At 36.4% G+C, this 11,650-nt stretch overlaps 1 protein-coding gene and 1 long non-coding RNA gene across 2 annotated transcripts in view; one reads left to right on the top strand and one right to left on the bottom strand.

Moving 5' to 3' along the window:
• Positions 1-1,094, bottom strand: part of EFNA5 (ephrin A5) — a 232,086-nt gene extending 230,992 nt beyond the window's left edge. Inside the window, exon 1 of the mRNA XM_025163010.2 lies at positions 882-1,094. The gene's annotated coding sequence lies outside the window, so the exon portion shown is untranslated. The remainder of the gene's footprint in view (positions 1-881) is intronic.
• Positions 15-10,768, top strand: LOC148213781 (uncharacterized). The gene is made up of 4 exons (XR_015793679.1): positions 15-254; positions 3,756-3,917; positions 9,158-9,242; positions 9,646-10,768. It is a non-coding gene; the product is annotated as an uncharacterized LOC148213781 (long non-coding RNA).
• Positions 10,769-11,650: the final 882 nt, after the last annotated feature.

The raw sequence follows: 11,650 nt of genomic DNA on the forward strand, positions 1-11,650 counted from the left end.
TAGATCATGTGGGATTTTTGCATGCAGTTTACTTGCGTAAGGGGAGGAGGAATCGCTGGAGCAGCCAGTCAGAGCCCAGATTGTTTGCTTATCGATCGCTTTTCCCCTTTCTTTCTCTCCAACCCGATTGGACTCCGATCTTATCAAAGAGGTGTCTTCTTCGCCTTATGGCCCGCCCTTACACCAAACAGACTCGCCCACCTTCTGAAAACCTGACTAATTGAATTACAAGAAGTGGTTTCTTGATGCAGCAGGTAACCATTTCCGCGGGGGACTGCGAGACAGAATTGCCAGGGCGCTGCCTTGGTGCCGGCTCTTCCCGTTCCCCGTAAAAAGGGAGGCGGAGGAAGAACCAAGCGAAAGCCATTTACCCAGATCTGGGAGAAAGGAATGCGGCATCAGCTGCTGATGTGCTGAGATCCGTGGAATTTGGCCGCAACCTGCCAGCTTAATCTTGCTCTTTGAGTGTGATCAGTTTTTAAAGGGAAGGTGGGGGTGGAATGAACTTAACTACCTGGAAAACAATTTGCGTAGAATCCTCTGTTCCCGATGATGAAAGTGGATACCTTGCTAAAAGGCAGGTCAGCCCTGGCGGTTTGAATAAGGTTGTTAAAAACAAGGGAGACCCTGACAAAACTGCCTTGCCCGATCTGCAGCTAGACCTGCGGGTCTCCAGGCCTTTCCCCGCTACTGAGCTGAAGCGCCGTCTCCCATCCTTGAGCGGCAGAAAACTACAGTACCTGTCTACCCATATCCTGCCTCTTTTCCCTCTTTTTTCTGAGCTCTGCCAGTCCCCTGACCTCTTTCCAAAATAGAGAGTGGTAAAGCCTACTCGATTTTACAAAGACCACAGAGGAGAATGATTTAAGTCTGTTACTCACGGGCTGGGGACAAGATTAAGGCAAAGTCACAGGATATGGCAGAAAAAAGGATGCCAGAGCAGGTTAATGCCATGTCATGGTTTGCTGCAAGTGGGGAAGTTCGTGCTGCTGGGAGAGAAAGTGTGGACCTGTAGCAAGTCACATTTCATTAGCATTGTTCCCAGGACAGACATCTCAGTGTCTGCAGCCAGCTGCGTTTGTATGCTGCCCTGCTGGTGAGGCAGCTCAGGTGACCTTTCTCCAGAACGCAGTTTTAAGGCGTTGTACTTGTTTGCGGATCCACCCATCACCCTTGCACATAAAAAACACGTCCCGGTGGGGTCCAAAGTTTCAGGCCAGTAATTGAAGGAATAAATGCTGCTCCACCAGTAATCAGTTGCACTTTACTGTGGAAGGAAGAAAGGAAGGACCTTAGTCTCCTTAAAGGAACATACCCTGCGTGGAGCTGCTGCTTTATGTCAGATCTTTCAGCAACTTGGGGAAAGATACATGCTTACACTGGGCAGAGGTTTTCTTCCCTGCTCTCAAACAGCATTACTTTTAATTCTGTGAGAAATGTTCTTTCAAGTGTAACAAAATGGTTTTTCAGCAGCCCCCTCCCCCCAAAAGTATGTTTTTTAACTGCTCTGTCTCTTCAGCTCTAATTTTTTGAGGCTTCCCAGTTGTTTCAAAGTGCCCATGTTCCCTCTAGTGGTGAATTGTAAGGCAGCATCTTAGGCATTTATTTTAAAAACAATAAGGCTGAGTTTGTTTCAATCAGTTTGCCTACACCAGATAAGATATATTCTAATATTAAAGAAAGAAATCCACTGAGAGTTGCTGAAAAAATATGTAATTAATCCTTTCAGCTAGTCTAAGAATAGGAAAGGTTTTGAGAATGTAGGTCTGCAAAAATAAATTTCATATCACTGTGGGTGATTCAAATTAATACCATAATAGAAGTACCTTGATAGCAAGAATACATATTTGCTGGAGGTGTGTCAGATACTGAAACAGGAAAACATGCCACAGTATTCTGCTGAAATGTGTGGGTTTTTTCCTTGCAGATATGCCTAAAACGGCCACTATAGAGTTAAGCAGGTACAGTGATAAATTATTTACAGAATAACAGGTTACAAGAAAAATGCAATTGTCACAGTTCTATTTTCAAGTAGTTGACATTAAAGAATAACCAGAAGCAGTAGCCCAATAACTTTGGCTGCATTATCATTTTTCCCCAAAGGAAAATGACGAAAATAATATCAGATTGGCAAGTGCCACAACCATACAATTCATATGCGTTTATTGACTTAAATTTGTTCATTTATCTATTATCTATGTGCTTTTCATTATGATGTAATTAAGCAATTAATGAAGCCACTTATTTGTGCCAATAAATACCTTTGACCTTTGCCTGTAACTAGAATCGTAAGATAAGTTGACAAGTGATTTATTCTGCATGAACGTGCATTATAAAATTTGAAATGAAGAATTTACACTGAGAAACAAATATAACTGAATAGTCGCAAAGCTTCCCCTCATAGATTGCTACTCTGTAGCAATCAACAAATACTTCCATGTAACTTTTTTCTTAGCTAAAATGAAAAACAAACAAAAGGGACCTGCTAAAGAAGTAGCAGAACTTCTTACAAGTGATGTCTTATATCTAGAGTGCATGACTTATGAGTTGCTAATGGGAAATAAATACAGAAGGCAATTATTTTAAAATGGAATAATACATATTTTACAGATTTTTAATACTAAACATAAAAACGTCTTGCACTGAATTAGATCAGTGGTCCAAATAGCCTTCTATATCTTGCATTTCATGAAGTGGGCTCAAGATCCACTTTTAAGCCATAGTGTTGTTTGAAGGGGACTTATTAATTCCCATCGTTCTTCACAACTTTCACTAAGAAAATGGGATGAAGAAAAGGAAGGAAAGTTGAAGGCTACCAGATACTAGCCAGATAGCCCATGCTTAAAGTATTGTTAAAAGGGGACAACTTACCTTTTGACTCTGTTCACATACACATTTATAAACTAGGATTTTTAGCTAAGGTTTGTTGACTAAGCCTCAAAGGACTGGTTCACAACATTAAGCCATAATTTGTGAGTTCTCAAGACAAAAAAAAAAAAAATACCATTGAGGATGTACATAGCATTTATTCTGCTTTTGTATCAGCGTACATGTAAAATTCATTTCAGCGTACATGTAAAATTCATTTTTCCAGAGGAGAAGCTGGAAAAACTCAGACAAAGGAAATTATGTTGGTTTGAATAGTTCCTCTCAGATTTTACAAACATTCCAAATAGATTTTAAACTGAAGCAAAACTGTAGAAGAAATAACACAACATCTCAGCGAATGTTGTCTTATCCTGATGTAGTAAAAAAAGGAGCAGGATGCTTAATTAATAACAAAAAAGAGGGAAAAGTTCATTTGTTTAGGAGTGAAATTTCCTAACATCTTTGGGAATAGAAGCATCCTGTTGCTACTGATATAAAAGTATATTGTGCAATTGACTGTTGAGAAGCAGTCTCAAAAGCCTTTCATTTCAATATTTATTTTCTAGAAAGGTAGTCATGATAGTTTGTTTCAGTTAATTAAGTAGCATCTCAAAGACTTAACATGTTTTATGCAATAGCTCCACATAATCTTTTGCCTCATAGTAGAGAAAAATACCCCACAGCAGCTGAGAAAAGGACTGAGTTCCCCAGACTCTTGAGTCAGCTCAGTGGTTGCACCCACAAATCTAAACTTACAACTGCATCTTGACCTTGGTTACAATAATTATTTGTGCCTTATGATTGAAGGGGCAGCACAGTAGGAAAAACGGTCAGCAAGTGGGAAGGTAAAGGCAGTAAATCTTTTACCTTCATCTTATCTTTACAAGTCTCAGAAGTTGGGAAAATGAGAAGCTCCTCATTTAACCTTCAGATTGCAAGAAACAGAAGCTGCCTTAAGATAGTTTTCCAGTTGCAGAAGGAAGTTCCCTCTAAACATCAGTATGGACCCTCTGCAGAGCATTTTGGCTGCCATGAGGAGGAAAAAGCAGGTATGTGTCCATCTTTATTGCCACTTTATTAAAGAAAAGAAACTCTTTTAGAAGGCTGCCTGCTCTGGTATAGATTTTGATTGCTTGACACTGAACAGCTGAATGTCTTTAAAAAAAAAAAAAAAGATAAAAGACTCCCTCTGGCCAAGCCTCATTCTTGGTTCCTTTAGAAATATACAAATGTCAAGACATTTTGTGCTCGCTAAAGAGGACCTTCAGAAAGTGTCTTGAGGAAAAAAGTTTAAAAATTAATTATAGAGTGACATGAATAGTCATGAATGGCATCATTAAATCTCCATTACAGAATATGCTACCTATTTGTCAGCATATAATAAAGGACAAAATACTACACTTTTTTGCTTTCTGGGAAAAAAATCCATAGGCAAAAGGGTTATCAAAATCTAGATGGATTTCATCTCTCTCACAAGATACCTCTGTTGGTAGCTAGAAGCATTTAAAGGTATAAACGTAGAAGGTAGGGCAGCTTAACCGTACTTCATCTAATCACATTTCTCCAGGTTACCAAGCTTCTGTTTACTGTCTTCCTTTTCACTGATTTCAGATATATAAAGGCATCAGACTTTGCCAGACACCACCTAACACAGAAGCTAAAAAAACCAATAGTATGAGAGACAGTGGGAGGGAGAGTGGTATAATTATGCTAGGGTGTTTTGAAAAGGGGCTGAATAATTACAGATTTGAAGTTCCACACAATATCATCATTATAATATAATTGGTTTGCACATCTGTTGGGAGCATAGGGGTACATCCAAGCAGAAGCAAAGATCCTTGTCTGTCTCCTCATATGAATTTTTTAAAAGAGATGTTTCAGATGTTCCTTCATTGTTTCAATCATGAGAGCTTCCAGCAGCTGCAGTGCTGATTCTGAAAGAGTCATTCTGAGATGCGTGAACATACTGGAGCCTCGCAGAACATGAGTGCACAGCCGTCAAAAGCTGTATAATGATTAGTAAATTGTAAAACAGAAAGTTAATTAAAAGAATTCACAAGCCAGGCATCTAAATGAAAATGGTAGTAACTTTTACAAAGTTGAGCGTTATCTCCTTTATGAAAGCATGTATATGTAATATAAATAAAAGAATTTTGACTTTACTAGTGTGAAATCCTTAATCAGAAGGAGATCTAGAGGAAGTAGGAGAAAATAACTTCAACACAGAGGACATAGCTGACGTTAGAGATTGCCTATTACACTATAAAGTTTTCTGTTAAAGAGACAACTGATGTTATCTAAGATGCAAATAATAGACTTTTCTTTACAGAAGGAAATAAAATCCTTCTGACAATCCTATTAAACTCCACTTTTGCAAATAAGAATCAAGTAATAGGATAAGAATTAAATTGGGTAACAACTTACTGAACACTGTGGTCTGCTGTTTATTAGCATATTTATTTAAAAAAACGTTGCCAAGGGACATTTGCATGATACATACAGTATGTTACAGTGGTCTTGCTTGTCCCTTGTCATTCATATACATAGGAAGTTTGCTTAAACTAAATCAGTCCTCTGATCCACCAAATCTACCGATGTGCTCTATTGTCACTGAGCATAGTTTTTGCCAGCCCAACTATATCATGTTGACTTACAATACCCCTTCTTACAATTCTCAGCTCTGCTGTTCAGTGTTGCAAGTGCCTTCCCTATAAGAAACTGAGGGCTAATGTTCATACTTATCAACAAAAATGGCTGGAACAGGACCATCTGCTGCTGAGTAAAAAAAAGGTTAAGGTGGCAGTTGCCACTGACACAAACGGACCCTGTATAGATGCCCCTGGAAATTATTAAAGCATAGTTAGTATCTGTCTGAGAATGCAATGTAATATGCTTTAATAATGGCAAGAATACATAGATCTAGGTTTGTATGGCAAGGGAAAAAGCCAAGGGTTAAATATAAAATCCTCCAAGATACAAAGGAATGAGGAGGACTCGGACTGCCTGATTTGAAACTCTATTTTGCAGCCAGCTGTTTGGTTTGAATGACGGAGTAGGTGCTGCTGAGAAATAAGAGAATTTTAGAACTAGGAGAGCATGACCTGAGGTTTGGATGGCATAGTTTTCTACGGTACGTTAAAGTTAATGAAGATTTTAAAAATCACTATATTAGAAGTGCCATATTGAGAATATGGAATAGATATAAACCCAGACTGTCCCCAAAAATGCCTTTATGGATCTCAACATTTTATAGAAAAGAAACGTCAGGCAAAGAGAGATGGTTAACATATAGAGAGCTGTTAAAACAAGAGCACAAAGAATATAAGATGAAATCAAGAGATCAGTTGACTGCAGAGAGATTTAGTTTTCAGTGGTTTTCATATGTACAGTTAAGAGAAAGATTTAAGGACATTTGGAAGTGAACAGCATAAGACAGAATTTGAAATTGAACTATGTACAAACAATGAACATGTAATTGCTAAAACATATACATTCTGTTGAAATTTGAAACAGAAGAACAAGTGAAAGAGTGTATGATAAAATGGGCTAAGAACTTTGGACATAATATACTGAAGGAACAATGGGAAAATATGTGACTGAAAGGACTGAAATTTGCATTATACTATAACTTAAAAGATAATTTTTATAATGATGTGCCATTGGTACATGACTCCAGAAAAATTATCTAGAATGTATAAAGGTACTTCAAATCTATGTTGGAAATGTGAAAAACGTGAAGCGTCATTTTATCATGCCTGGTAGACTTGTAAAAAAGCCAGAAAATGTTGGGTTCAAATACAGTGATACAAAGAATTTTAAAGATTAATATTCAATTGAAACCAGAACTTTTCTTGCTGGGACTAATGGATAGACAATTAGAAAAGAGTTATGGAAGATTGTTTTTATATATATTAACAGCTGCAAGATTATTATATGCACAAAAATAGAATGAAATACCCACAGTGGAGGAATAGCTGGTAAAGATGACAGAATTAGCACAGATGGCAAAATTGACTTGTCTGATTAGAGAAAGGACAATAAATACATTTATTAGTGACTGGAAACCCCTCATGGACTTTTTGCTGAAAAAACATTAAAAAATGATTTTGTGATATATGGGTTTGATGATTAGAAAGGGTAGACTGCAGAAAGAAGGAAATTATGCTGTAATCTTAGAGAGAGGGGGTAAAATATAAATGTACTTGTAACTGCTGTTAAGAAGATCGGAAGCTGCTTTTCTATTCTTTTTCTTTTCTATTTCTTTCTTTGGACCTTTTTCACTCATATTACTTTTCTTTATTTTTCTTTTTCTTTCAAAATGTGTATTGTTTTTATTGTCCTAAAAAATTCTTTACTAGAAATTACATATATAAAAATAATGGCAAGAATTCATAATATAAGGACACCATTTTAAAAGAAACATTTTTTAAAAAATTAAAGGTTTAAAGACGTATAATTGTGTAGAATTCTGAAATTATTAGTCTGTTGGATTCCTAATTCTGAAACAGAAGATCATATGATTTAATCTGGGTTTTCTTTCAACAGGTTATGTTTAAGAAATAATTATTAAAAAATGTGCCAGTAGCATGCAAATGTTAAAACCCAAGAGAAGAATTTTTTTTGTTCGCTATAGTGTTTGCATCCAACTTTTCCTCCCAGAATTTAAATTCACAGCACACACATGCACACACCAATAGTAATTTATTTGTGATATCTAATAAATTACTATTGGGGTATGTGTGTGTGTGTACATTCCTCTCTCCTTCTCTCCTCTTTTCCTAGTAATGTAAAAGTTAAGGCTGGGTTCTCCACAATAAACAGTGTTACTGCACAATGCCATTCAGAAGGCTGAGATACTTCATCTAAGAGGACCAGGAAAATGTAATGTCTGAGGAATTCCATATTTATCTGTGGTTGGCTTGAAATATTAGGGGACAAAGTGATTATATGGAGGGTAAGTTGTACAGATATTTTCTTATAGCCAACCAAGCTGCCTTAGCTAAATTTCTGTGCTGACTGAGTCATGTCAATAGGTATCCTTTCTCTTGTGCAAGTCTGAATTATTTGGATCTTTTTAATTCCCTTTTGATTATTTGATTTACTGTATAAACAGTGTAGCTATCTGATGTTGGGCTACATTTAAAATGTTATTATGAAACTTACTATATGCTACTTTATATACTCAACTATATCATTGGGAGTTCAGGCTGTACACTAATGCCAGTTCAAAAGTTTTAATATATCATCTTTGATGGTATTATATTGCGCACACTCTTTTTTGTTGCCTGTACATTCACACTTATTTTAAAATAAAATCCCATGAGAAAGTCACATTAGAATAGTCCATAATACACATTTCTGCATCCATCCATTTGATGTCTGTTTCTTAATTGATGGTGGGAGACATAATTTGCTGAAAATCATCTTGAGTCAGCCCTGTGAATTTATTTCCAGACATGGAAATAAAGAGAACTGAAAAGAATAAGCCTTAAGGTGGCACTCCTTGGGCAAATGTTGGCAATAATTCTGTTCACGTCATATCCCATGTTCAGTAACAAGGCTCAGCTAAAACAAAGGGTATATCCATAGCTTGACTCTAGGTAATGAAATAAACCCTTCCTTTGGATTACAGGGTTTTTGTTTGTTTGAATGAAGTGAACTAAGGCAAGGGTCAGCTCACTGGCACCAGATGCCCGTTGCATGCCACAATAGTGCCCATGCCTTCTCTTAATTAAACTGCCTCAATTCTCACAGGATTACAAAGTGGCTGATATCACCTAATTACAACATTAGAGTACTCGGGTACAACAAAGTCAGTGCCAACATAGCAGAATGTCTCGTTCTAATCTGGGGATGGGTGGTTATGTCTCTTTTCTAAGGGCTGGGTGGAGAGATGGACTGTAGAGCCTCCTGTGGAAAATGTTCACTACCCATGGCAACAGAGACAATATATCAATATTATAGACTCCAAAGAGGAGAAAAGTGTTTCTGTGTCTTGGAAACTATGCGCTATCCATTCCACCATTCTGAACTTTTCAACTTGGTTTCTGCAGGTGTTGTACACTTCAAGGACAGTGTTCAACAATACTGCAGATTAATTCATAACAGTATTTTTTGATAACCAAGATATAACTTATATTTTAATTTGCTTTTAATATTATGGTATTGCATATTCAGTGAAATGGGTAGTAAAATCAATTCATCTTTATTCATGGTATTTAAATGTCTGTATTTAAATTTTATTTCTAAACCAAGCATTTACATGTGGTTTTGACTCTGTCTTTAAAAGCTCCATTTACATGATCTCGGCCATGGAGAGCTCTGAGCACTTCAAGAAATGCGTGGATAAGGTCATCAACAACAAAGTAGCTACAGTATGTGTACCTCTCATATTTTAACACATTTGAAGAAACAAAGCCTGAAGCATCTGTTATGTACATACGTGCAGCTGAATTATTTTGCTCTGACTTTGCATTTCTGAGAACCTGAGGGCAAACAATTCTATCTGTGTAACATGTGTAATTGGATTATATGCATAATAATGTTCCTACTTCCCATAGATACCTTTTTCTTTTTAGTTAAAAACATTTCACAAAAATATTCCTCATGACTCTGACTTGTGCGAAAACCACAAAATAAAATGTAGGGGCTGATTTAGATTCACATTTAATCATTTCAATATACCCACTCTTTACATATATTTGAATGTTAGCATTCATTAATGATATATTATTTATGCATAATTTTAATTTTCAATTTTGTCTATCTCTCTTTCAGTAGTGCAATATCCAAAGGATGCTTCTTCTCTTCCATCTCTAAATAAATACTTCAGTTCAGGCAACTGACATATACCTATAGCGGTGTACATATGCCTAATCCTGAGTGAATTAACTCCCAAGATCGTTGATATTGATCCATGGAAATATAGATGTGTTGAATATCTGGTTCTCAAGGGTGATACTAGAAAATGACAGTTCTGGCTTGCTTTAATTCTGTTTTCTGTCTTTATAGAAAAGGACAATATAGATAGCCCAGAAGTCAGTAACTTGCAGATTGTAGCCTTTTATATGGACATGCACACATAAAAATATTTAATTGAATTTTAGTTGCCTATCATATAACTAAGCTTGGTATTCTAGAAGAGGACCTTGTATCTCTTTGGGGAAGATCATAGTGGTTGGAGATAACAGGATTTGTAGTCTAACACAACTCTAAGATGACAAGTTGGGAAGGATTATATTGTAAATAGAGACTATGAAGCTCTGGTGGGTTCTCCTTTCCCATACATTCATGTCTACTCATTGGAATCCAACCCAAGAATTTGGAACTCAGAAAGCAACTAGAGAAATAGTAATTAACCTCATTGAACATTATCACTTCAAAGAGAATGATAATATAGGGAGTCAAAAAGTCAGACCTGGAAATTTGTTTTATGATAATCTACAAACCACCTATTCCTCTAAGGATGCTGAAGACGCAGTTTGTGAATGACAAGGTCTTAGGTAGAAGAGCAATCTAGACAAGAAACATAGAGCTAAACAGACAAGTAACTTAAGTATATAAAAAAAACAAGCAGCTACAAAGGAACTAAATCTGATGCTCTTCAGGGGTTGGCCGAGTTGAGAAATGGTGCAATGTATACAATGTTTTCCTCTTTGTGCATGGAAGAAAGTCGATGCTATGCTCTATTAAAAATTGATGGGAATTTTCTGCGTGTAAGGTTGTTTTGTTTTTCTTTTGCTCAAGAAATTGTTAAATAGTTGATGAGAACTTGGGAGGAACATTCCATGCCAAATAGGAAAGTCCATCACAAATATAATTTTATCTCAAGATCAATTTTTGTTTGTTTTTACACATAGGAAATGTGCATTGATTGTTGAATACTAAGTGATTTGAACACCCCTGGAAACTTAATGCTTCATAAATATATAATGAATGAAGAACTGGTCTATGTCCATCTAATTAATTGCTGTATTGGAAGCAATCGCTATAATTGGTGATAAATGAATGCTCTTTCCATGTGTTGAATGATTCCAAAATTTACTGATTTGATATTGCAGTGTGATAACAACAGGAACAAGGTCTTTTTTTCCATACCTGTCCAGAGTAGTCAATGCCTTTTAGCTGTGCCAAATAGCTATTGGGTTTAAAAGTTTTCATAACTGATGTACAAGTATATTTCTCATATGCTTAAACAAGACATAGTAATTAGAAAACAGGAAAAGAGAAACAGCATACAGATGTACATACACACATGCATTTCTTAAAGACCAAAGGCAGTTAATAAGCTGTATCTGAACTGTATCCAGGATGCATCCAGGAGATCTTAGTAAATGACTGAACTACTGTGAAAAGGAACAATAGCAACATCAACAACAACCAGTTAGAAAATGAGAAAGGTAAGGAAACAGGCTAGAATTTTCAGTATGATAGGTAAGTAGACAGATAGTAAAAAAACTGTTCCATCAACCTGCATAGCCAAGAGACAAGTTTACGACTTGTATATTTTATACCAGTGGTTCCTAAACTGTCCCAATTACCCCTTTTCCTAGTCTTGAATAATATCACTACCACCACCAAAAAAAAACACAAACCCTCTGTTGTTTTACATAAGCATCTCAGCAATGGCAGTCCCAAACTGGATCTTGACTCTCAAACAAGCAGTTACAAATTGTCCCATTGTCTAGGATGTGCCCAAATTACCCCCTTGGGTAATTTTCCCAAGTTTAAGAACTACTACAATATACAATAAAAGTTGGACCTGCAACATATGGATCATGTT

Source organism: Python bivittatus, unplaced genomic scaffold (assembly GCF_059951505.1).
Source record: "Python bivittatus isolate LINGU-HERP-01145 unplaced genomic scaffold, Pbiv_v1 ctg000850_np1212, whole genome shotgun sequence".
Classification (NCBI taxonomy): domain Eukaryota; kingdom Metazoa; phylum Chordata; class Lepidosauria; order Squamata; family Pythonidae; genus Python; species Python bivittatus.